The sequence below is a fragment of the Scomber japonicus genome, chromosome 11, assembly GCF_027409825.1.
Source record: "Scomber japonicus isolate fScoJap1 chromosome 11, fScoJap1.pri, whole genome shotgun sequence".
In the NCBI taxonomy this organism is placed as follows: Eukaryota; Metazoa; Chordata; class Actinopteri; order Scombriformes; family Scombridae; genus Scomber; species Scomber japonicus.
This window is the reverse complement of record NC_070588.1, coordinates 33,357,662-33,382,433: the sequence shown is the minus strand read 5'-3', so window position 1 is coordinate 33,382,433 and position 24,772 is coordinate 33,357,662.

Sequence of the window (24,772 nt, the reverse complement as noted above, 5' to 3'; positions counted from 1 at the left end):
AATGTTATAAGAATAATGTAATTCTGGAGGCATTGAATGGAAAAAATATGAGTTAAAAGACACATAAGAATTTAAAAGCATAAGTTAAAGCTGCTAAGTTCATTGCAAAGCTGGTTTAAAAGGTATGAATTCATTACTTTATAAAAAGATTTTGAGTTAACCATCATGTATTGTTCATACTCTGACTCACAATTTGTCTCTACATCAATTCACATTCATACATTTAGCTATAAATAAATGTTTGATTCATCTTATGGAAAAAAAGACATTCACAATCACTATTTTATGGTCCAAGAGAATATTTTATAGAATATGAAGAATACATCATGTTTGAATGCTGATTTATGATTGTTGTTTCTTATAAGCGCAGGTCAATGCCATTTTTTTTACATTTGAATATATAGAAATGTGTATCTGCTTTTATTTCTATTTTTGTATACTGTGGGTCACATTAGGAGAAGTCCAGCTAAAATAAGTGTGTATAGGGTCCTTTTACAGATCTCAAATGTGACTCTGAATAGTATGTAAGGGTTAAAATGCATTATGATCTAAAGATCAAGATTATCTGTTATCCATTGCTCTGACCTTTCAGGTAAAAGAGGTTAAAAAGATAAAAGGGATAAAAAGATGATCTGTGTTTAAAATGTCTTATTTACTTTTTTGGAAAATGTACTGTAAGTTACATTTTGCAGTGTTTCCTTTTGTTTCTGTGTTTTAAGTTCTTGTTTGGGTAAAATACTGATCTGCTTTTGATTGCTAATGCCTCGTTCAGCCTGTGTAGGGGAACTTGTGACTTATTCTCGTCCATTATAACAGTGAACTTAAGTGTCCGTGTTATTGTTTTTTTTTTCAGTTTGAGAAACTTTGAGCTAAAGGGCTTCCATAGCTAGGTGGCTCCTATAGCTACATTATAGATTTACTGTTGCCCTATGAGCCTTCATATCTTCAGGCAAGAGTCTTCTACTTGTTCCTTCTACCTGTCTTCTTACCAAGGGGGACCGGGGCCATCTCTGTGCTGGCCCCTCAGCTATGGAACTGTCTGAGTATCTCAGTCAAGCAGAATCAGTTTCGTCTTTTAATTCACTTCTTAAAACTCACTTTTATGAAAAGACCTTCTTATAGTTATACTGAATATATTCCTCATCCTTTTGTGTTTTCATTTCTATATTTAATCTCTAGTTCATGGTTTTGACTATTATTGCTTTTACTGTTTAATGATTTGATGTTTGCCTGTACTTTTATCAGAACAATTTTGCTCTTTCTTTTTTTTTTTTTGTTTTGCTTGATTTCATGGAAAGTGCTCTATAAATAAAGTTATTATTAGTATTATTTTGGCGACTGGACCTTCTTCAGGACTTTCTTCTTTCTTATTTACATTCTTAGTAATACATGAGCTCATAAAAGACACAATTTCTTGCCATGGGACAGTTCTTTTTACATGAAAGGAGGGTGTGAGGGTCTTTCTAACCCTGATGGCCTCTCTTGCTGAGTTATCAGCTGTAAGGTTTCCAAGAGCAGGCAATAGCTCCACCTCACCAACAGGGATGTGGGCCCTGAATGCACAGGTCTGGATTATTCCCTGCAGGAAGTTCACACAAGTAGCCTTCACACATTTCTCTCAAACTGCTGATCTCTGAGCAGCGAGGCAGAGAGGAAAATTGCAATTGATCTTCAGTCCTCTGTGGTGGGCAAAGTTCCAAATAGTACTAGCAGTAATAAAATCACTTTAGGAGTGGTATCAAGGTTCTCATTTAAGTCGAAACAAAAAAAAAGCCAATAAGCACATTTCCCAAAATGTCAAAATATTCCTTGAAAACATGCACGTTTTCAGGGAACATTAAAAACTGAAGAGCATGTTCATAAACTTAATGGTAATTATCAAAAGCTAAATGCCAACTTAATAACTTGTGTCAAGATTCATGCAATAAGGATGTGAAAACGAACCATAACTCACATTGTTTGCAAAAAAGCTAAGATTCTTGTGATTCAATTGATGCAAACCATTTCTAGATACAACTACAACAGCAGGTACAATCAAACCTCTGTCATATCATCTCTATCTATCGACTCTTTCTATCTATAAAGCGCCAAATCACAACAAAACAACTGATTAATAAAACGTTTTACATTGGCAAAGGCCCAAACGATCCAATCCAGTAAAATATGTATTCCAAACACATTATTCCATCAATGAATGCCCATGGACTGCTGCTGCATCATTTCAAATTAGTTGGCATAATTTGAGTTATACATGATAATATTAGCAATATCATGGTATCAGAATGGCAGATGCACTCTTTCGTCCTGCTGTGATCTTTCGGCTGACACCTGACCCAATAGGAACGTCCATTTCCTGTCCACAGCCTACATTAGCCAGTGAGAGTCTGTGCCGCCCATCTTTTTTTTTTCATTTAAAGACCAAGCTTATTGGACAGAAATTCTGACCGTGACCATATGCAGCTTTAGTGGTTTCTATAAAGCCACAACAAGGAAATTATGCAAGTTTAAGATAGTCTGTGGTGCTTTTCCACCATAGCACTTGTTTTGGCTCTTTTATATGCACAAAGTTTAGTTTCAAGAAGGGAAAACGCCTAATAATACCCCTAGAAAAACATTATCTGTGGTACCGGTTTCAAATTTGAACTTGGAGTAGGAAAGGCTAAAAGCTGTGGTCCCATTGTGTTTTCTAGTTAATAAGTCCCAGTTATAGTTCATCTGCAGGCAGCTGTATGCAAACAAATAAGTAAAACCTAAATCACAATTCCAGTAGCACTGACTGATGAGGAAAAAACATCAGTGTTACCTTTCGAAAGGGACCAAAACCATCCATGTACTCCAAATAATAAGAATAAAACATCTTTATAAAGATATTTTTTTAGTCCGTTTTAACCTTCTGTTTTATTTGCTGGTTTGGGTCCCTCACTATGAAAAACAAGAACAGGCTGAACAGCATAGTGAGAATGTGTGGTAGGATTGTGGGAACCGACTTTGAGGAGTTCTCTGTACTGTACAGAGCCAGGGCCATCAGGAAAGCAGAAGCTATCCTGGCTGACCCCAGTCACCTGCTGTCCTCCGAATATCGGCTGCTGCCATCTGGTCGCCGGTTCATGGTACCAATGTGCAGGACCAATAGATTCAAATGCTCTTTTGTGCCTGTCACTATTGGCCTCATCAACAGCTTGTCATGATCGGTCCCCTCTGAAACATTAGTGCACTTGGATCTGTTGTATATTGTGGTTGCATGTGTAGGTATTGCTTTTGTATGTATGTATTGCTGTATTGTTGGATTCCCTGCTGGCTGTATAACAAATTGTCCATCATGGGGATAATAAAGTTTACTAACTAAATGATTCAAGAACAGCTGTCTTTCTTTTTTAACTTTAGGTATGCCTGGGATAGACTTTTTTAATTCATTTAACAGGTATTATAAGAGGTTTAACATCTTTATGCTGTGTCACAGTGGTGCCAATGACTTCCAACCCTAACCCTAAGAAAATACACTCTCAACCGCATGGTGGACTGACAACCAAGTGCATGATAACCAGGTCGCCTTGAGTGCATTAATCTCCGTCTCCACCCCTCACTCACCTTCTCTGCTGCCGAAACCCTGATTCATGCTTTTATAACATCCAGACTAGACTACTGCAACAGCATCTTATACGGTTCATCATCCAAACCCCCCCAAAAACCCAAATACATTCAGAACTCCCCATCTCACCCTGCTCACCCACAAATCACTTAACAACATGGCCCCCACCTACCTCACAGACCTGCTCCACCATTACACCCCCTCCCGTGCCCTCTGATCCTCAGAGGGAAATCTCCTTGCCCTACCCCTTCGGACCAAGCACAAACTTGGGGGGACAGAGCCTTCTCCACTGTCGCCCCCACCCTCTGGAATTCACTCCCCAAACCCATCAGAGACTGTACAGACCCCCACCATACCTTCAAATCACTCTTAAAAACACACCTTTTTAAACTGGCTTTTAATCTGTAAACTGTTTTTTATCCTCTTTCCATTTTATGTCTTTTTAACCTTCTACATTGTTTGTTCTTTTCATTTTATGTTTTTACTTGTAAGCGTCTTTGAGCACGTGTAAAAGCGCGTTATAAATAAAATGTATTATTAATCCTTATTATGTCACACGGCCATAAATGTCATGGATGGATAGTCAAGTTATAGTTCTGGTAACATAAGGGTGTTATGGGTAACTGTACATCACACACACAAAACTCTCAAATCTCACAATGTATTGAAGAAGCTGATTTGTTAATCCAACTTTCTATTGAGATGTGATTTTGAGAAAAGAAAACATACATTTATATTTGTATAAGAAAAAGAATCATTAGAATGATGACACTGACAACAACAGCTGCATGAATGGTAAATGGACTGTACTTATATATTGCTTTTCTAGTCTTTTTGACCACTCAAAGCGGTTTTACATTACATGTCACATTCACGCACATTCATACACTGATGACAGGGGCTACCACTCAGGGCACCAACAAGGCCATTAGAGGAAACTACCTCTTCACTCACACATTCATACACCATTGGTGCAGCCATCAGGAGCAATTTGGGGTTAAGTATGTTGCCCAAGGAAACATTGACATGTGGACTGGAGGAGCTGGAAATTGAAAAGCAGATCTTTCGATTAGTGGACGACCACTCTTCCTCCTGAACCACAGCCAGTTTGACGAGGCTTGCAAGACCTCATCAAATATTTTTCTCATTATAAGTTGAGACATTTACCTTTTTTAATTGAAGTAAAAAGTAGGTTATTTAGGTTTAGATAAGGTTATGAACTATTCACAGTCCAGTGTATGCTTACAAAAACATGCTGTTTGTTTTTTTTCCAAAAAATATGTTTTTTTATTATTATTATTTTTATTATTATGTGTGTATGTATATTGTTCGTTACTTTGAAAATTGACAATAAAAATATTTTGAAAAAAAAAAATATATTTTTTTAATGAGATCAACACACACTATTTCCATCCTATTTTCGCCTGTTGGGTGTAATTTCTATGCAGCTGCACCTCTTGTTCATCATCAATAGGGATTAAGTTTGGGTGATGAAACAAACAAAGTTAATGACATTCCCTTTCACCAGTAAACTAAATGACTGTATTCACAATCCAATCATTATGATCCTCAGTGTGGTGAGACCTCCTCCTCCCTCTCAGCGTGATGGCATTAGTCATGCCATCAACTCAAATAAAGAACAGACACCCTGAGTGTCAACAATGAGACAGACACTTCTTTCAGCGGATACGTAAATGACCAGCAGTTGGTCAGTCCTCTGACAGCTTTTGATCATTTTCTCAAGGCCTGTTTCATTCAAACTTTCTTAACATATTGGTCATCCGTTATTTTCTACCCTACCTTTCTAACCTTTTTCATTTACTTTCAGCGCCACTTGAATTCACTTCTTTGAAAATAGAAAACCCCCAACCCCCCGTAGCAGCACAGTAATATAAAGGAGGTTAAGAGATAGAGCCAGGTACTGTAGGCTTGATTTAAACGGTATTATTCAATTTTTGTTTGGGGGTGGAAGAGACCTCACAATATAATTCATTCCAATACAACAAACTATGACTTGAATTAAAAAAAAACACTTCTGTTCAACCAAAGAAGTAGGAAGACCTATTATGAAACATTGTCCAAAGGGTTCTATTGTTGTTGTAGGAATGTGTGCACTCAATAGTTTTATGATTTTATGGGCAAATAATGAATTATTATTGTGTGTAATGTAGGGCTGGGTATCAGTACTTGATACTTTTAAGGCAAATAAATCGATACCAAGTAGTATCAAAACATCAACGATACCTGCAATCGATCCTTTTTGCACCCAGATTTAGAAAATATGACTATTTGTATGGACTTGCTCACTGCCAACTAGGGTTTAATATTTTTCCCGAAAACGACATGTATCAGATCCCGGGATAAGACGACCTATTTCCCGGGAATCCCGGGAAATACCTTGTTTTTTTGTTTGTTGTTTTTTTTTAGCCCAACTAGGCCTTATGTATGTATCATTCAAATATACGTTCCCAAATCCCAAACGGACATTTTGTATCAAATTATTACACATTATTTGTATCATTATTAGGACAAAAGAATACACTTTATGCCCATCAACAAAGCAATAATAAATTCTAGGCTACTGGACGACATCTGCTGCAGCGCTAATTATGAAATAATAATTATGAATTATGAAAGGATTGTCCGTGACCGGCTGCAAACGGGAATAATCACTCTAAGTTAACCAAATATTTCTTTATTGGGCAGGCCAGGCATATTTCCCTTTGAATCACATACACGTTCAATAAAGAACAACACAAACACAACACGTTCAAACGCACACAACACGTTCAAGAAAACGAACCAACAGAAATGTAGCCTACAACTCACTGCAAAAAGACAGGGCCATATAAAACGATAGCTATATATAAAACGATAGATTTGAAATAATAAAAATAATCAATATGCAGTTTACAATTCATTTATCACCCTGTCCTTTTTTCTTTTTCTTTTGGAAGTGTGCTTTCAAGAAGCAGAGAGCGTCGATAGACTCTGCGCTCAGGCGGTTTCGGATTTTCGTGACAAATTGGCCACAGATAGAAAACGCTCTCTCTGCCTCCACAGATGTAGCCTGAACAGTGCTTAGAGCGTCAAACAACTGCTGCAGGTGGGGTGGTCTCCTGTTGGTGGCATCGAAGAGGGAAAACTCTTTAGTTAGAACTTTCATGAGGTCACTGTCTTTCATTTCCTCTGACCCTGGCGTAGTGGTCATAGAAATGGCCTGCTGCAGATCTAATGCTAGGTTCCCTTCACTCTGAGTCGAGACATCTTCATCCGGACTCGGAACTTCCCCTTGCGCACTCGACGGTGTACCATCTCCTGCCTCTGAAGAAGTCACACCATCGGTCTCTTGCGCTCTCTCCTCGTCCTCTTGGCAGTGGCTGACTAAAAGACGCTCCGCAAGTCCCTTAGCGGTCCTCAACAGCATCTGTCTTGATGGCAGGCCGAAGATCTCAGTGGGCCTTGGTGCTTGTGCGACTAGAGCACCAGGATCCAGGATCGAATAAGGCTCACCTGTACAAAGACGTTAGGTTCTTCTGTCTCCGCTGCGTGAATCTGGTCTCTATTGCGTCTCTCATCTCGAGGCTCAGTGGAGTCTCCTGCTTACTCAGCTTATCCATCATGAAAATAAAAATTCCATCTGCCTTGATGAGAGTAGTGTCTCGTTTGGAAAGAGATTCGACTCCCATCCTCACTGGTTTCAAGCAGGAGCTCAGTTGTTTTATAAGTGCGAGCTGCTCGTTCGTGATTATTAGTGCAGGGTTGATGTCAATGAGGGTCTTGGTCACTGGTCTATGGAGTACAATATAGCGATCCAACATATCAGCCAGGCTGTTCCAACGGGTACGGCAATCCAAAATGAGCACCAACTCTTTCCCATGATCTTGTTTGACGCATACCCTCAGCTTGTCATTACTGACAGGTGACTTGTGGAAATACCTGGCAATTTTCCGGACTCGCTTCACGCTCTTGTACATGTCTTCTCTCACCTTGACTGATCGATAATCACCATCCTCGACACACTCACCGGACTCGTCATCAGACTCGAGGTCACTATCCTCCTCTTCCTCGCTTGTCTCGATCACTCTGTCAGGGACGCCACGGCGGTAGAGCACATCTGTGACAGCCAGGTGAACCGCATGGGCATAGCACAGCTGTAGTTCGGGCAGGACCTGTCTCCCAAATTTCACCATCACTGATGCTCCATCGGTAGTGCAGCACACAATGTGTTTGTCCATGTCAAGTTTGAATCTTTGAAGCTGGTTGTCAACCAACACTTTGACTTTCTCAGATGGCATTGTTCCATGAATTTTAATGATACCTAGATTCCAATATGTTTGTGCACCATGCACGTTTATGCTCATAAATCTTTTATTTTGTGAAGAAGTGTATTCGTCGATGGTCAAAGAAAAACGCATCCCCTGCTTCACCATGTCTTTGAATGTATCTGCCAGTTTGTTTTTTTGTTCATTAGCAAACCCTCTAACCTGTTTGGATATTTCAGAGGGATTCTTTGGGAGAATATGCCCGTCTCTCTTCAGTGCTGTTCTGAGATAGTCGCATTTTGCCATACCATTAAATGTGAATCCGTCAAAAGCTGCCATCTCCGCCAGTATTTCCTCAAGCGACTTGCTAGCTTTGCTAAAGTAGCAATCTAGCGTTCTCGCGCGTTTTGAATCTTTCGGTGGGCATTCAGAATATTTATCATGTTGAGACTCTAAATGTCTGCGCAATCCACTCGTCGATCCTCCAGAACACCTGATAAGCCTGTTACACAACATGCACTTAGCGTTGTCGTTGTCATTGTTATGTGGTTTCTGAAAATGCTGCCAAACAAAACTGGACGCTGACCCAGACATCATGAAAGGTAGTATGCGCGTGCATATGATGCGCGTGTACAGCGCACACTTCAGTTACGTCAGTAGGGCCAGAAGCTCATGACCCCAGAGCGCTTCTCGTTGGCTGATTGGAAGTAAGGGCGGGCTCTACACAGGTCTTGCTACTGTATGACAACAATAGACGCACACCTTTGATTTTTTAATTATTATTATTTCCCGGTTTCCCGTCATAACCTTTCCCGGGAATCGAGAAATAGTTGTAATCAGATTTCCCGGGAATCCCGGGTCCCGGGATTAAACCCTACTGCCAACCAACACAAGCATTCTTCGATTAATACATATTAATAATTTGAAACTTTCAAAATGCATTTTATGTAATTTAATGTTTCTATTCACATGATGGGTATTCAATGAAGTACTAAATTGGTATCAGCATCACTTTAAGGGTACTTAGTACTAGAATCATACTGTTCTGTCTGTCCTATTAGTTTCTGCCCTCCGTCTGTATGGTGATGGTGTGGCTGAGTGCCTAAACCAGGGCCAGGGGATCCAGCTGATGGTGCTAGTAGGCCATACAGCAGCCTAGAGCTGTGTGGTGTTGCAAAACTAGTTGCATTACTCCCACCTGGGGGGAGGGTGAAATCTCTTGAACTCTCATTGTGTTAGTTTTGCGTTATGATATCCTTATTTTGGTTAACTAGATAATCAGTTTAATTGGCTTTGCTTTCTTCTGTTTTGACAAAGTAGTTTTTCTTTTGGCCTTATTGTGAACCCTATTTATCTGTTTACCTTGTTTTTGTCATTCCCTGGGTAACGTCACTGTTACTCCCTTCATCCCCTAAATTTATTTGGGGACCTAACATTGTGCACAATATTAAATTATTCATTCAGCGACATAACTCATATTAGAGTATGTATAAGAATAGGGAGATATTCCTAGTTGGGCACACAAGAGAAGTAGATTAGAATTATGATGGTTATTAATCATAACTATGATTTTGCGGATCAATTAAAGTAATTTAAGGTTAAGTGACTGAGATGTAAGCAGAAGAAAACATCAACAACTTTACCTTTAGTTATACACCTATTTATTACTAATACTATCAATCAATTACGTCAATCAATCAGTCAAAATCACAACAAAATACATGCAGAGCAGATCTATAGACTGCTCTCTTTAATTTAATTTAAGGAGACCCAACATTCCTCCATGTGCAGAACTTGGTCACAACGTCAAGGAAAAACTTTAACAGGAAGAAACCTCAAGCAGAACCAGACTCTAAGTGGACGACCATCTACCTTGACCATCGTAATACTACAGTTACATTTATTAAACACTACAACATTTTACAATAAAGACACAAGATTGAAAGGGGAAAGTGGTACACAAAGGCTAGTGAATGAAAGATGTGGAGTTATATATTGTGTAGTTAGTACAAGACATCTGATAAACATTTGAACTTGAGTAGCAAAGAATTTGACCTGATGGTGGCGCTAAATGAAGATTTAGGAGAGCACTAAAGTCATCAGTAGGATTCATCCTCTAAGACCATGAACGTCTGTAAAATATTATAAAAATATCACCTAAAATATCATGCCCTAAATCAGGCATGTCCAAACTATTCCATAAAGAACCATGTGTCTGCAGGTTTTCATTCCAACCAAGCAGGAGCACACCAGGCTTGACTCATTTAATCAGCTGATCTTCAGACAGTTGATCATGGTTTGGACATGCCTGGGCAAGATCATGATAGTAGACTGACCAAACAACACTGCAATTCATTCAGTCATACCGCTAATGTGGCTAAAAATATTCAGTATATAATTTGATGTAGTGTAACCAGACTGGATTGTTTTTCTTGGGTGGATAAAATTGCTTTGTTTCACAGATGTGACCTCTTGTCACCTCTATGTTGTAAACTACAGTTTTTGCCATGACTGAAATTCATTTTCTAGGATTCTAGAGTCCAGACGAAAAGAAAAACATGAACCACATCTAAAGATGGAAGTTTCTCAGGTATTTTCTTTTCATTCTATTGTTCTACCTGCTTAAGATTTTGAACGCTGCCTTAATGCCTCAGCTACTTCCCAGCTTTCTTCTAAATAAAGGGATTCCCAGTTGACAAAGGGCTTTTCAAAGCTTCTCCTTTATCTTGAACCATTGAATCTCACAGTGGAGAGGGAAAGGCCTCTTCAGTGGAAATATGTTTGCTCACTGGAGCTGAACGGGGCTGCAACACCAGCCTTTTCTCCCCTAGACAAGACTGTTGAGGCTCTACCTGAGTGGATATTCAGCCTGCTGCCTCTGCTGAGACTGAATGTGGCTTTAGGGGCATTTGGCTTTGATCATACATTAACAGTCGGATTCACTTTAAGTCCCTTTCAGGTTTTTCATCTTGATTGAGTCATTTGAAGTTTTAGTGCAGCTTTCTGGTCTGTTGGCCTTTTATTTCAGAGGGCATGTTCTGCTGCTCAAATGTCAGCCATGCCTCCTCAAACTGTCAGGTTTCAACTCGATCAAACCGTTACAATGGGACAAGTGACCTCCAAGATCAGCTGCAGGTCAGTCTGTCTGGGTCAAATCAGAAAAGAACACCCAATACACATAATAGTATGACTTTCTCACTACAGGCATGTAGACATGTAAAACACAGGTGGAACTGGTTGGTATATAATAACATTGAATATTTTTTTCAACTCTCATTGTGAGTATATGTTATTGGATTTGACTGTGCAGTCAGGTCAGTACTCTGAGGGCTATTGTGTAGCTGCATTTTCTGGATTGGTGCATGGTTGCTCCAGACTGTGATTGGCTGCTTAGTTCAATACTTAGAAAGAAATCTGGATGGCTGCTTTAAATGTACCAATTATGTAAAGACTATATTCAGTATCTTGTAATCAAATACAAAAAGGGTAAGAGGTAAAGAATAAGGCTCAGGAGTTAGAGCAGTCATACACTAATCGGGAGATTGGCGGTTTGATTCCCGGCTCCTCCAGTCCACATGTTGATGTGTCCATAGGCAACATACTACGACCCCAAATTGCTCCTGATGACTTCGCCAACAGTGTGTAGGTATGAATGTTAGTTTCCTCCTGAGGAGCAGGTTGGAACCCTGCGGGATCGCCCTGTCATCAGTGTACCAATGTGTGTGTGGATGAGTGAATGTGACTTGTAGTGTAAGAGCATTTTGAGTGGTCAAAAAACTAGAAAAGTGCTAAATAAGTACAGTCCATATACCTTCAGAGATAAAGAGACACATTCAAAGTCTTTGATCTCATCTCAAATCTATTCTGATTATAATGGACAGCTCAGGACCAAAACCTGATGTTTGTTATCATGTTTTAACGGTTTCTGTTGATGTCTGAGTGAAGGACTTTGAAATTATATCTGTCTCAAGATGGCCTATCAGCTGCTCCCAGGAGTTTCAAAAAGACTACTTACCTGACCAGCCAACAGATCTGTAGATAGTGGTGCTGGCTTCTTTCCTTGCCGCTGTCACCAAGTGCCATGGCCATTGACCAGAGAGCAATTAATAATTGACAATATGCTAGACCCAATAATATTCAGCACATCTTGGACAGATTATAGGTTTTATATGTGAGAGAACTGAGGAGCATCAGTTTAACTCTATCGTGGGTGGCGGTGGGATCTGGGAAGATATAGTTTAAATTTTGTTAAATGAACAAATATTCACAGTATTAGATGTTGTTTCAGAACAATTTATGACTGCTGGGTTGAGCAGTGGTGTGTTAAATGTTGTTCATGGGTTTTAAGATAAAATAGCTGTCAAACCTTGTAGAGTTGGGGGCTATGTATAGTTCCTGTAATGCAGTCTTCTAATCATCTTTAAGAATTTGATGACACAACAATAAGAGCCATGTTAGCTCCAGAGGCCTGTACTACGAAGCTGGATTAACCTATCCAGGATCTCTCTCCGTTACCTGGGTTGACTTAACCAGATCTTCGCAGTCCAGGATAAGCGGTACTACGAAACTGGTTATCAACTCGGTAAATCAACCCAGGGTTTTCCAATCTGGATCTCTGCGAGCTCACATAAAGGGGAGGTGTTTGCAGCGTCTGACCAATCACAAACATGGAGATACCCTGCAGAGCAGACTACTTTACCATGGAGGAGCAGACAATTATGAAGAATTCAAACACATCATCCAGGCCAAAAACAACACTGTTGCTGCAGCAAAAGCCAGGAAGCAATGCTGGCAGAAAATTGCCGACTCTGTTAATGTGTAAATTCACGAGATCATACAATATTAATTTATCAGACAATATAAACGGACAGCACTCTGATCACACAATGTCACTTTATTACGGCACAGACGTTTGGGGCAGATCGCTTCCTCAGTGCCCTTCCTCTCATAAGAGACATTAAGTTAGTTTAATATTCAACATTCAAAATACAAACCTATTATGCTTCAACCATTTGAGTGAATGATTTCAAACCAACTGTATAACATACAGAATAATATCCCTCATGTGTCTCAAGGATTATTTTACAAATATATATTTTCGTCAATTTTTTACAATTACAATAAATAAATACAGTTATTATGCTCCCTGACACTTTGATCTCAGGATGTCAAACCTACAGAATAATATCCCCCACGTGCCTCAATGATTATTTTTTAAATATATATTTTGGCCAATTAAAAAATTGCATCTATCCCTAAAAACTCTTTCTCTCCTAAGCGCTCCTCTCGCGATCCGCGCACCAATGTTGACAGCCAGGATCTTTTAAGAATGGGCAGGTCATTTTCTAAGAGAGCTGATTGGTCAGGAGGTGGTGCTTTTGTAGTCATTGATCTCTTATCCAGAACATAACCTGCTCCGGAGCAGGTTAGCCGTTCAGCATAAGTTACCATGGTGATTTACCCCGGTAAGAAGTGAACCAGTTTCGTAGTACGGAAAACCCAGAGTTAACCCTGAAGTTACCTCGATAAGAGAAAATCCAGCTTCGTAGTACAGGCCTCTGGTGTTTTTTTTAAACTGCTACTGCTGACAAAGAACAGAATGTTTTCTCCTCTTTAGTTTGTGAAGCTTTCATAATCATAAATAATCACCTTATCAGCATGAGTCAGGTCTTATGAGAGATGGTTAAATGAAAAACTGATAAAGAGTGTCTGCATGATTTACAGGCATGGTATGACAACATTTGTGTGTGGCAGTCTTGTTTAAAGCCAAATAGAGCAGTTGTTGACATTTTGGACATTTCGTGACCTTTTGGCATCTGCTGACCCATTTATTGCTTCTATTTGATACTTTTGCTCTCTGACATGTTCTGTTGCATTCAGTGCAGAAGATACGATCCTGAGTCTTTGCATGTGTGTTCCCCCGTATTATCATAACCTGTTAAACTGCCAACAATACAACCATAACCTTTTTGTCCAATACGAGACACAACATAAGGGTTACATTTGGGCTGCAAATTTGGGTCCCATGTGGGTTTGTCCACAGTTTCCATAGTGCTTCAAGTAGGTTCTAGCTGGGTTTCATGTGGGGCCCAACTGCATGAGACCCATGTAGGCCCCATATGTTTGCCCATATGGGGTCTAAATGGGATCAGAATTAACTTTAAATGGGGCTCATTTAGCCATCCCACATGGGCTTCACATTTCGGCCCCATGTTTCTGAAACAATATGGGGCCCATACAGTTTGCCCTGTTTAGGCCCATGTCCACTTAGCCCACTTACATCCTTTATGAGGCTCATACAGTCAGCCCATGTGGACCTGCAAAATTTGCCCTGTTCAAGACCATGCCCACTCAGTACCCATGTAGCCCACATTTAATCCATGTGGGGTCCACATGGACATGCTGGCTACTCGTGGGATATTTCATGCAAATACATAATATTCATTTTCACCTTAACTCAATTGTATTTTTTGATAAAATCCAGCACCACATTAATCAAGTCCTCACTTGCTAGAATTAGAAAATTTGCAGTTGAAAGACTCCAAATCAGAAATAATTAATTCACTCTCTCTGGCCCTCAGCATTATTAACATCCTCTTTCTGAGCTGAGCGCCTCATCTAACAATATTTAATAAGAGACCTCTAACCTACGTGTAATTTTTGACTCACAATTGTCTTTTGATGCTCAGGTGACTGGTCTTTACTCTCATTTGCAGCTCTAGAGAAGGTCATTCATGCTTTTATATCCTCCAACCTTTACACTTTATTAACACTTTATTATAGTCTTAGCAGGTGAAACATCCAAAGACTGCAGCTCATACAAAGAACTGTTGCCAGACTTTTGGCATGTTCCAGGAGAAGTGACTACATCAATCAATCAATCTTTATAGTGCCAAGTCGTCTCAAAGCACTTTTCATACAGAGCAGGTCTGGACCATACTCTTTAATTTAATTTAAAGAGACCCAACATTCCCACATGAATAGCAACAGCAGCAAGGAATAACTCCACGCTAACAGGTACAAACCTCAAGCAGAACCGGGTTCTTGGTGGGCAACCATCTGCCTTGACCAATTGGGTTGAGAGAGAAAGAGAGTGTGAGAGAGAGAGGGAGAAGAGGGCAAGAGAAGAGAGAGGCACAGTAACAAAAAACATTGAAAATAATAGAAGTATGAATAATGTAGTGACAACAGCAGCATGTGTAATAATAATAACAATAATAATAAACTTTATTTCTATAGCACCTTTCAGAAACCAAAGTTATGATGTGCTTCACACAATGCAATATTACACAAAATACATTAAAACAATAATCAAGCATAAATAGATGAAACATTAAACAATAAATAAAACAACAAAGAGCAGCAATTATACAATATTACAGAAATGTGTCTGTACAAGTGCATCTTTAAAAGCTTTTTGAAAATTAAAATTAAATCACCTGACCTGATTCTGAGTGGGAGTTTGTTTCCACAGAGTTGGGGCTGCAACAGTAAAAGTGTGGTCTCCTTTGGTCTTCAGTCTGAACCTTGGAACATGTAAGAACATCTAATTTTCAGATCTAAGGGAGCTTGGTGTATAATAGGGTGTGAGGAGTTCCGAGATGTAAAGTGGAGCCAGGCCATGTATGAATTTGAAAGTTATGAGTAAAATTTGGAATTGGATTCTGTAACAGATAGGGAGCTGGTGTATTTCAGCCAGGACAGGAGCGATGTGTTCTCTGTGTCGAGTGTTAGTGAGAAGCATTCTAGTCCAGCCGGAAGAAAATGAAGGTGTGAATAAGTTGCTCAGTTATGTTTTTCGGGAGCATTGGTTTAATTTTGGCAATATTTCTTATTTGTAAATAACATAACATGGCCCTGTCTCTCAGAACCCGGAGATGTCCCGGCCCATGAGACCCTGGACACCATAAGCCCTGGATGCCCATCAGGACCCAGACATGTGACCTGTGACTCTGAGCCCTGCTACAAGAAATGTTGAGCTTTGCAAATAGAAGACTGTAGCTGTGGACTTTTTCAGTCTCATTCGAGGTTATAATAATTATTTGCATACGAGTTTTCAAGGTAGGAAACCTCTACATCCACCTCACTCCATCACATATTGAAATAGTTTACATATCCCCATGGTTACATATAGTCATTAATTAATTACATTTTAAGATATCATCATTCTGTTATGTGTAATATGTGTTTTTGTTGTTTTTTTCTTGCTGTAGCTCGGTATATTTGTTACTGCAGTACATCTACTCAGTCATATCAAATCAGTCACCAAAACAGCCTTCTATCAGCTTAAGAACATATCCAGAGTGAAGGGTTTTATGTCTCAAACAGACCAGGAGAAGTTGATTCATGCTTTCATCTCAAGTAGACTCGACTACTGTAACGCTCTTCTGACTGGACTCCCACAAAAAAGCATTAAACAGCTGCAGCTCATTCAGAACGCTGCAGCTCCAGTTTGAACCAGAACAAAGAGATCAGAGCACATTACTCCAGTTCTAAAGTCTTTACACTGGCTCCCAGTCAGTTCTAAAGTCTTTACACTGGCTCCCAGTCAGTTCTAAAGTCTTTACACTGGCTCCCAGTCAGCTATAGAATAGATTTTAAAGTTCTGCTACTGGTCTACAAATCACTGAATGGTTTAGGTCCAGAATACATGAATGACATGTTAGTAGAATATAAACCCAGTAGAGCTCTGAGATCTACTGACTCAGGTCAGATAGTTGAGCCCAGAGCTCTGAGATCTACTGACTCAGGTCAGATAGTTGAGCCCAGAGTTCAAACTAAACATGGTGAAGCAGCTTTTAGCTGTTATGCTGCACACAACTGGAACAAACTACCAACAGAACTGAAATCAGCCCCAACTGTGAACACTTTTAAATCCAGGTTAAAACACTTCTCTTCTCCTGAGCTTATGATTGAGCTCTTTTAAAGCACTTTACATTTTAATCTTTCATTTGCACTCTTTGTCCTTTTAATGATTTTAAAGCTAATTTATTATTTTATGCTGCAATCATTTTATTTATGTCTTTCTATTTTTCTGTACTTTGTTTTTATTATGGGGGGGTGAGGTGGGGGGTTAATTGTATGTTTTAAGTTTCTCAAATTACATGTTTTTCTGTTTTATGTAAAGCACATTGAGTTGCCATTGTGTATGAAATGCGCTATATAAATAAAACTGCCTTGCCTTGCCTTGCCTACTCTAGGATCAATCAAATCAATCATCATGTCAGATACAAGCAGACTAAAATATAGTAAAAAGAAGATTTTTAACAGTGATCTGAGTCTCAGGCTTTGATCAGAGCTGTGGCACTCGCCTGAATTAAGTTGGCAGAGCCGAAGTTTTCTCTGGGTGCTGAGACAGACCTGAGTCTGCTAGCAAACACCCTAAATCAGAATTATAGTCTTAATTATAATGAGTTTGGCCAGACTTCACAGGCTGCTGCTGACAACCCATACTGACATTTTGAACTCAGAAAGGGAAACTCAATCAGTCGCAGATGTTGTCCGGGAATATTCTGCTGAGTCGGGGAGAAGTCCACTGTGCTAACAAATGAGTGACCGTCTCATGCTGTGAATAAACCATGTAAAATCCTATAAATAGGCAAATTATGGGCTTTAGTAAAATCCAGGATCTCACACAGATGGATGCAGGTGTCAAAGAAACAGCCATGATCCACTGTAGTCATAGTTAAAAGAAACATTGTTTGATGACAAGGTGCTTATAGGACTTCACAAAATTATAAGGAGAATTTACTGTAAAACATCACATTAAAGCCAATTCGTACAGAGATTGCTTTGGCGCCCCCTAGTGGTGAAACAAAAAAGTCTACAATTTTCATCAGGACTGTCTCCATTTTCTATTAATAAAATCTTCTGCTATTAGAATAATTTGAAAGATACTAAAACCACATAGACTTTGGCACATGGGCACGTTTACCTTGATTGAAAATGTGTATACTCACAGTCCAATCAGAAACCGGACTAATGATGGTTATTCAGTCTGACTTGACAACACCACACTAAAGTGGAGGGGAATGTGACAGTGTTCAGTGTGTTTGGCTCTGATCGATGATGCTTTTAGTATTTCTAAACTGAACCAATCAGACAATAAACAGCAGTGGCAGTGTATCAGTGAAAAGCCCTAGCTGCTTTGGATCATTTCAAATAGGAACAACTACAACAAAAACATGGTAGAATAAGGTTGGGAATAATAGACTGTCAATCATATACAGCACATTGGACATGCATTTGTCTTAACCCTTGCCATACCATATCATACCCCCAGCATTTAACAGCTGCAAAAACACCTCAAATGTCTTTTACTCTGAAATTTCATGACTTTTCCTAAAATGGCCCAAAGAATATTATACTTTTGTATAGGTGTTTGTTCATTGATGCTGTTCAGGGTCACAATTGACTCATATCTATTGATTTGGCTTTTTGGTTAAATGAATAGTTCATAGTTTTAATAATTATTTTTATGATGTAGCAGTGAAGACTGATGGCTCTAATGGTTAAACAATAAACCCCACACTTCCATAAAGTTCTGCTCATTTTCACTTTACATAAAATACATTTCCATCATTATTGCTATGTTATATTTTCATGTCTTAGGTCAAATAGGACATGATATTGTGTGATAGATGTTTATGGTGTAAAAGCTAAAAAAATACACTCTCTCTGCTCTCTGAAACATGAATCAAGGTTTAATCACATTTACTGATCAGTCAGATCGACTATTGATGCTTTCTAAACACATCTGTGGTTCAACACTTGGTATAGACACTTTTTATGAGGGCATTATTTTATTGGGTCAAAACTGACCAGGAACATACTGGTGTAGAATATGAACAGCATGTGAGGGTTAATCACATTATCTAAACTCACAACAATCAAGTTAGTGTTCAGAAGATGGATTCTCAGCATCTAAATACAAAATAACATGATGTGACTTTTTTCTAAAGCTGTTAAAGGCTTGTTTACATTTTGTAATCTAAGTAAACACAACTATATTTTCAACTATAATCAGCTGCAAAACACTAAATACGTCTTTTGCTCCCATATATCTCATCCTTTAATTAGTCCTTAGGAACACAAAGTGCTCAAATCTTGATTCCAAAACAAACTACTTAACAAAAACTAAACTCAAAAATTGCGGTGCAACCACTGGATAAGAAACCAGTCCAGGAAATAATGAATTAGAGCATGAACATTGGTGTTTGGTTAATTGATACTGCCATCTACTGGCAAATAAAATACACTGCATCAGGGTGGCCGGTTCATTTGTATTTATCCACCATGACTGCTATTTACATTCAGACAGTCGCACCGAGCAAGGATGGAGGGTTAGGGTCTTTCACTGTCATCATCATCATCATCATCATCATCATCATCATCATCATCATCATCATCAGGCTATCAAAGGTTACTGGAGCTCCTGGAGCTCCTCTGTGTTAACTGCAAACTTGCTGACAGTGAGCAATATGTTTGTACTATCTAATTAGAGGCTAAACTGCATTTCACTATACTGGCACTTACTGTGTGAAATAACTATCAAGTAAATAAATTTAGCATCTTAATTTTAAAAAACAATTCCCTGGTTAAGTGTATTATTATTATTATTATTATGATTGTTATTTTACCCACTTGTCAGATTTTCTACTATTATTTTAACAGTTTTCAGTCGCATTTCTAATACAATACTGTTTAAACTATACAACATTTAGGTTTCTGCTTTTTGACTTGTCAGTCCACTCAAATAGAGGTGAATGAAACAATCAAGATGTGATTGAAGTGCAGACTTTAAGCTTTAATTCATGGGGTTTGACAAAAATATGGTATAAAAATGTTAAGAACTGCACACATTTCTATACACAATTCACTTATTTCGGGGGCTTGAAAGTAATCGGACAAACTAAATAATCCTAAATAAAATGTTCATTTTTAAAACCTTGTTGAGAATCCTTAGCAGCCAATGACTGCCTGAGGTATGGAAGCCATGATCACCAAACGCTGGGTATCCTACTTTGTGATGCTTTTCCAAGCCTTTACTACAGCTGTATTCAGTTATTGTTTGTTTGTTGGTCTCTCTGTTTTGTCTTCAGCAGTGAAATGCATGCTGGATCATGTTGAAATCAGTTGATTGACTCGTTCATTGCAGAATATTCCACTTCTTTGCTTTAGGAAACTCTTGGGTTGCCTTCACAGTATGTTTTGGTTTCATTGTCCATCTGTTACTGTGAAGTGTGGTCCAATGACCTTTGCTGAATTTGGCAGAATCAGAGCAGACAGTATATCCCCATACACCTCAAAATTCACCCAGCTGTTTCTGTCCTCTGTCACATCATCAATAAAAACTAGTGACCTATTTCCATTAGAAGCCATGCATGCCCAACCATCACACTGCCTTCACCTTGTTTTACAGATGATATGCTTTGGATCATGAGCTGCTGTCACACGTTTTTCGTCCCATCATTCTGGTACAGACATGACATATTAGTAGAATATAAACCCAGTAGAGCTCTGAGATCTACTGACTCAGGTCAGATAGTTGAGCCCAGAGTTCAAACTAAACATGGTGAAGCAGCTTTTAGCTGTTATGCTGCACACAACTGGAACAAACTACCAACAGAACTGAAATCAGCCCCAACTGTGAACACTTTTAAATCCAGGTTAAAAACATTTCTCTTCTCCTGAGCTTATGATTGAGCTCTTTTAAAGCACTTTACATTTTAATCTTTCATTTGCACTCTATGTCCTTTTAATGATTTTAAAGCAAATCATTATTTTATGCTGCAATCTTATATTTAATGCTCTATTCTAGTATTTTATTTCTCTCTTTCTATTTTTCTGTACTTTGTTTTTATTATTAGTGTAGGGGGTGTGTGGGGGGGTTAATTGTATGTTTTAATGTTTCTCAAATTACATGTTTTTCTGTTTTATGTAAAGCACATTGAGTTGCCATTGTGTATGAAATGCGCTATATAAATAAAACTGCCTTGCCTTGCCTTGCCTTACAGGTTGATCTGAGTTACATCTGTCCTGTGCTGCTTTTAGATGTGTTTTTGGCAAGTCTAATCTGGCCTTTCTATTCTTGAGGTTTATGAATGGTTTGCACCTTGAGATGAACCCTCTGTATTTGCTCTAAAGAGGTCTTCACTTAATGGTAGAGTTGGATAATAATATGTCTACCTCCTGGAGAGTGTTCATCACGTGGCTGGATATTCTAAAGGGGTTTTTCTTAACCATAGAAAGGATCCTGCAATCATCCACTACTGCTGTCTTCTGTAGACATACAAGCCTTTTTGTGCTGCTGAGTTGACCAGTGCATTTCCTCCCTCAGAATGTACCACACTGTTGATTTGGACACTCCTAATGTTCTTGAGATCTCTCTGATGGAATGTTTGTTTTCACAGCCTAAGGATGGCCTGTTTTACTTGCATTGAGAACACTTTTGATTGCATGTTGAATGTTCACAGGAACAGCTTCCAAATGCAAAGACCACAACTGGAATCAACTCCAGACATTTTACCTGTTTAATTGATGATGAAATAACAAAGGAATTGTCCACATCTGTCCACGAAACAGCTTTTAAATCAGTTGTCCAAAATGGTCCCCTCAAAAAGAGGGTGGTACATATTAAAGACCCTTTCTCCACTTTGGATGTGAATACCCTCAAATCTAAGCTCAGAGTCTGCACTGTACACCCATATTCACCATATAGCTGTAAGTTGAATAGGTTTTGGTAAACAGGTAAAATAACAGAACTTGTGTCAGTGTCCAAATATTTATTGACCTAACTGTAATTATTAACATCATCATGTCTATATATGGACTTATCATATGATACATGGACATGACATTGGCTAAGCAAGTAGTGTCCTCAATTCCTCACTGTGTACGTCCTGAGTGGCGACTGCAGAAGAATTAAAGGTAAATAACCCCCCTATTCGAATACTCATTCGATAAATGTTGTTATAAAGCAGTGTCATTTGTTTTTCATTAGAGTAATACCTTGTACTTGATGTATGCAACAAGATGACAGTTACACAGATGTAAACAACAAATCCTTGTTTTTTTTGTTGGTTGGGTGTGTTTTCACATGTTTTCTTTTGGAAAAAGTTTAGTCTGGTTCAGCTGTTCTGCTGCATGACCCTGCATCTTTCTCCTGGAGCCCACTGGATCAACAGTTGCCACCTTCAAATTCAATAGGGGACTGTGTTTCTTCACATTAAGGTCAAAGATCAGCAGCACATTGGGAGATGTTGGAAGAACTGATAAAGTTTTTTGCCAACTTGCATTTTTGTTGTGATTTCAACATTGTCATGATGACCTCCCTCTTAAACCTTCATTTACTTTTAACATTGTATCTTAAGTTTCCAAGTCAACTTGGAATTATTCAGTCCCGATCTGACCACTCTTTTAACTCTCCAGATTGTTCATATGTGCATGCTGGTTTGGGAAAGTGAAATAAAAAGAATATTGGGAGGTGTTTGAGCCACCTCCAGTAATCCCATATGCTTTGTCACTGATTCTGCCTGAAAATTACAGTGAGGTGTGAGACTGCATCCTAGCATTTTCTACATTGTTATGTAAAGCTGACCTTTGACCTGTAGTCCATATATGCAGCATTAAATGCAAGAAATAAGACTTGAATAAAATTATAACAGGTTCTGAATGTTTAATACAGAAAACAGCTGTACAGTATACCATGCACACTCACTCTTTCTTTCTCTCTTTCATACACACACACACACACACACACACACACACACACACACACACACACACACACACACACACACACACACACACACACACACACACACAGACACACACACAGAGAGAGAGCCAAAGAGCACACAATAACTATAGCACACATTGCATTAACAAACACAGTGCTCAGAGGATCCAAAGAGTTCACTTTCAGCCATGTTGGCTCCACCCTTTAGCTCGTTTTGGCCGTTGCTATAGAAACTGGTGTTTCTGTTGCCCTGGTCACCAGGGCTCTGTTCTTTATTCACAGTCAGAAGTGACAGTAAGGTGATTTTGTACAGAAATAACAGAAGCTGTCTGATCTCTGAGCTCTGCATGAAAGAAAATCCTGTTATTTTCTGACAGTTGCATTTCCTTGCCTTGTCTATACACATGTGAGTACACATGTCCACAGTTTCTACCATGATATTGGAGAGTACAATGTTATGCTAACCTATAGTATTGACTAAAGGTACAACAAGATGACCCATGCTTTAAAAAAAAACTTCCTTTAAAAGGTGCAATATACAGAATTCAGCTATGTGAAGATATTGTGGAGTAATGGCCTCCTGAGCAGAGAATGAAGAACAACTTCTGTGTTGGAACGTGAGGTTGTTTTGATAGCCAGTGTCTGTTTTCCACATGCCAGGTTACAAACTCTCTCACATTACACCTAAACAGTGCTCTAATTTCTATATTATTGAATGTATGATGCGTGCTTTTGTTTTGGACTGAGATGCTGGTGCTCTACTGCGACATCTAGTGGGGCTGAACGTTGTGTATTGCACCTTTAAAGTGGTCACATGTTAACTCTTTGATTGCTCATTTAAATGTTGACATCCACACTTATTTGTTACGGCTACTCTTCTCTCTGTTGGCTCACACTGTCAATCATGTTCAATGTCTGGCCACACCCCAATCAGTGATGTCACAGCGAGGACAGGTAAGGCCAGTCCTGTTGCATTTATAACAAACTTTCTGTCTCAAATGAAAGAAAAATTTGCTAAACGTGAGGAAAGTGAGATAAATATTCAACAATGTCAGCTATAAAACTGTAATCGAATTTTCAGCGCCCTAAAAAGTAGTGTATTTTTATCAAGCTTAATCCTACTATCTCTGAAATTCTTTTTGCATTCAGTCTGAACACACATTTAAGATTGTACTTATGTACATCATTATTGATGTACAAGATGTTAGTTCCCCAAGGCAGCCATGCTAGTAGCTCTGTGAAGCTGTATAGGGAGACCATGCTTTGAGGTCAATTCTAACACCAGCATGCTAACATGCACACAATGAAAATGCTAATATGCTAATGTTTACCATCTCCACCATCTTAGTTTAGCATGCTAGCATTTGCTAACTAGCTGTGAGCACAAAGTGAAACTGATGGTAAAGTCGTTACTTTGGCAGCTAGGTCACTGGTCATAAACCAAAGTATTGGACATGTTAAAAGTTAAGTGCTAGGATTCATCCATGGGGGACCATGAATGTCTACAATGACATCTCATCCGATAGACATTCCAGCCTGGATGAAAGTGGTGGACAACAGACTGACACGGCCATCTAAAGAGCCACAGCTCCAGTACCCTGTAGGATCTACTGACTATTGTTTGACAGCACTGGTATCACAGATTGGGGTGTGACTAAAAATCTATGCTTGATGATTTAATCCCTGAACAGAAAGCAGAGCAGAATTCAATCTTTAAACTCCCTAACATAAACAGGGTATAACATCACACCTGCCGCTGTGCCCAACTGCATTCACAAAACTTCAACTGTTTCTTAACAGCTCCATGACTCCATACTCCTGATAATGGACATTTAACCTGCCTTGCATGAATCGAGCATGAATGTTTCAGCTTCTGTTGTTAACTTTATTTGTATTATGATTTCAACATTTCCACTTATTTAACAGACATCATTCCTATGAGTCTATAAAATCACAAAACACTTTTAAACTGAATCACCACCGTGAATGGACCATGAAGCTGCTAAGAAGCTGTTATTTGATGAATGCTGTCACTTTGAGTGTTATTTTCATGTTAAGGTGGCCCTTTGGGGACAACTGAGGGGCTATTGAGTCAGCTGCTGTGTTTCAACTCGCTGTACCACACCACCTGTTGCCATGGTGATTTTCCACTTTCAGATACAGTGGGAAGTTCGCCCA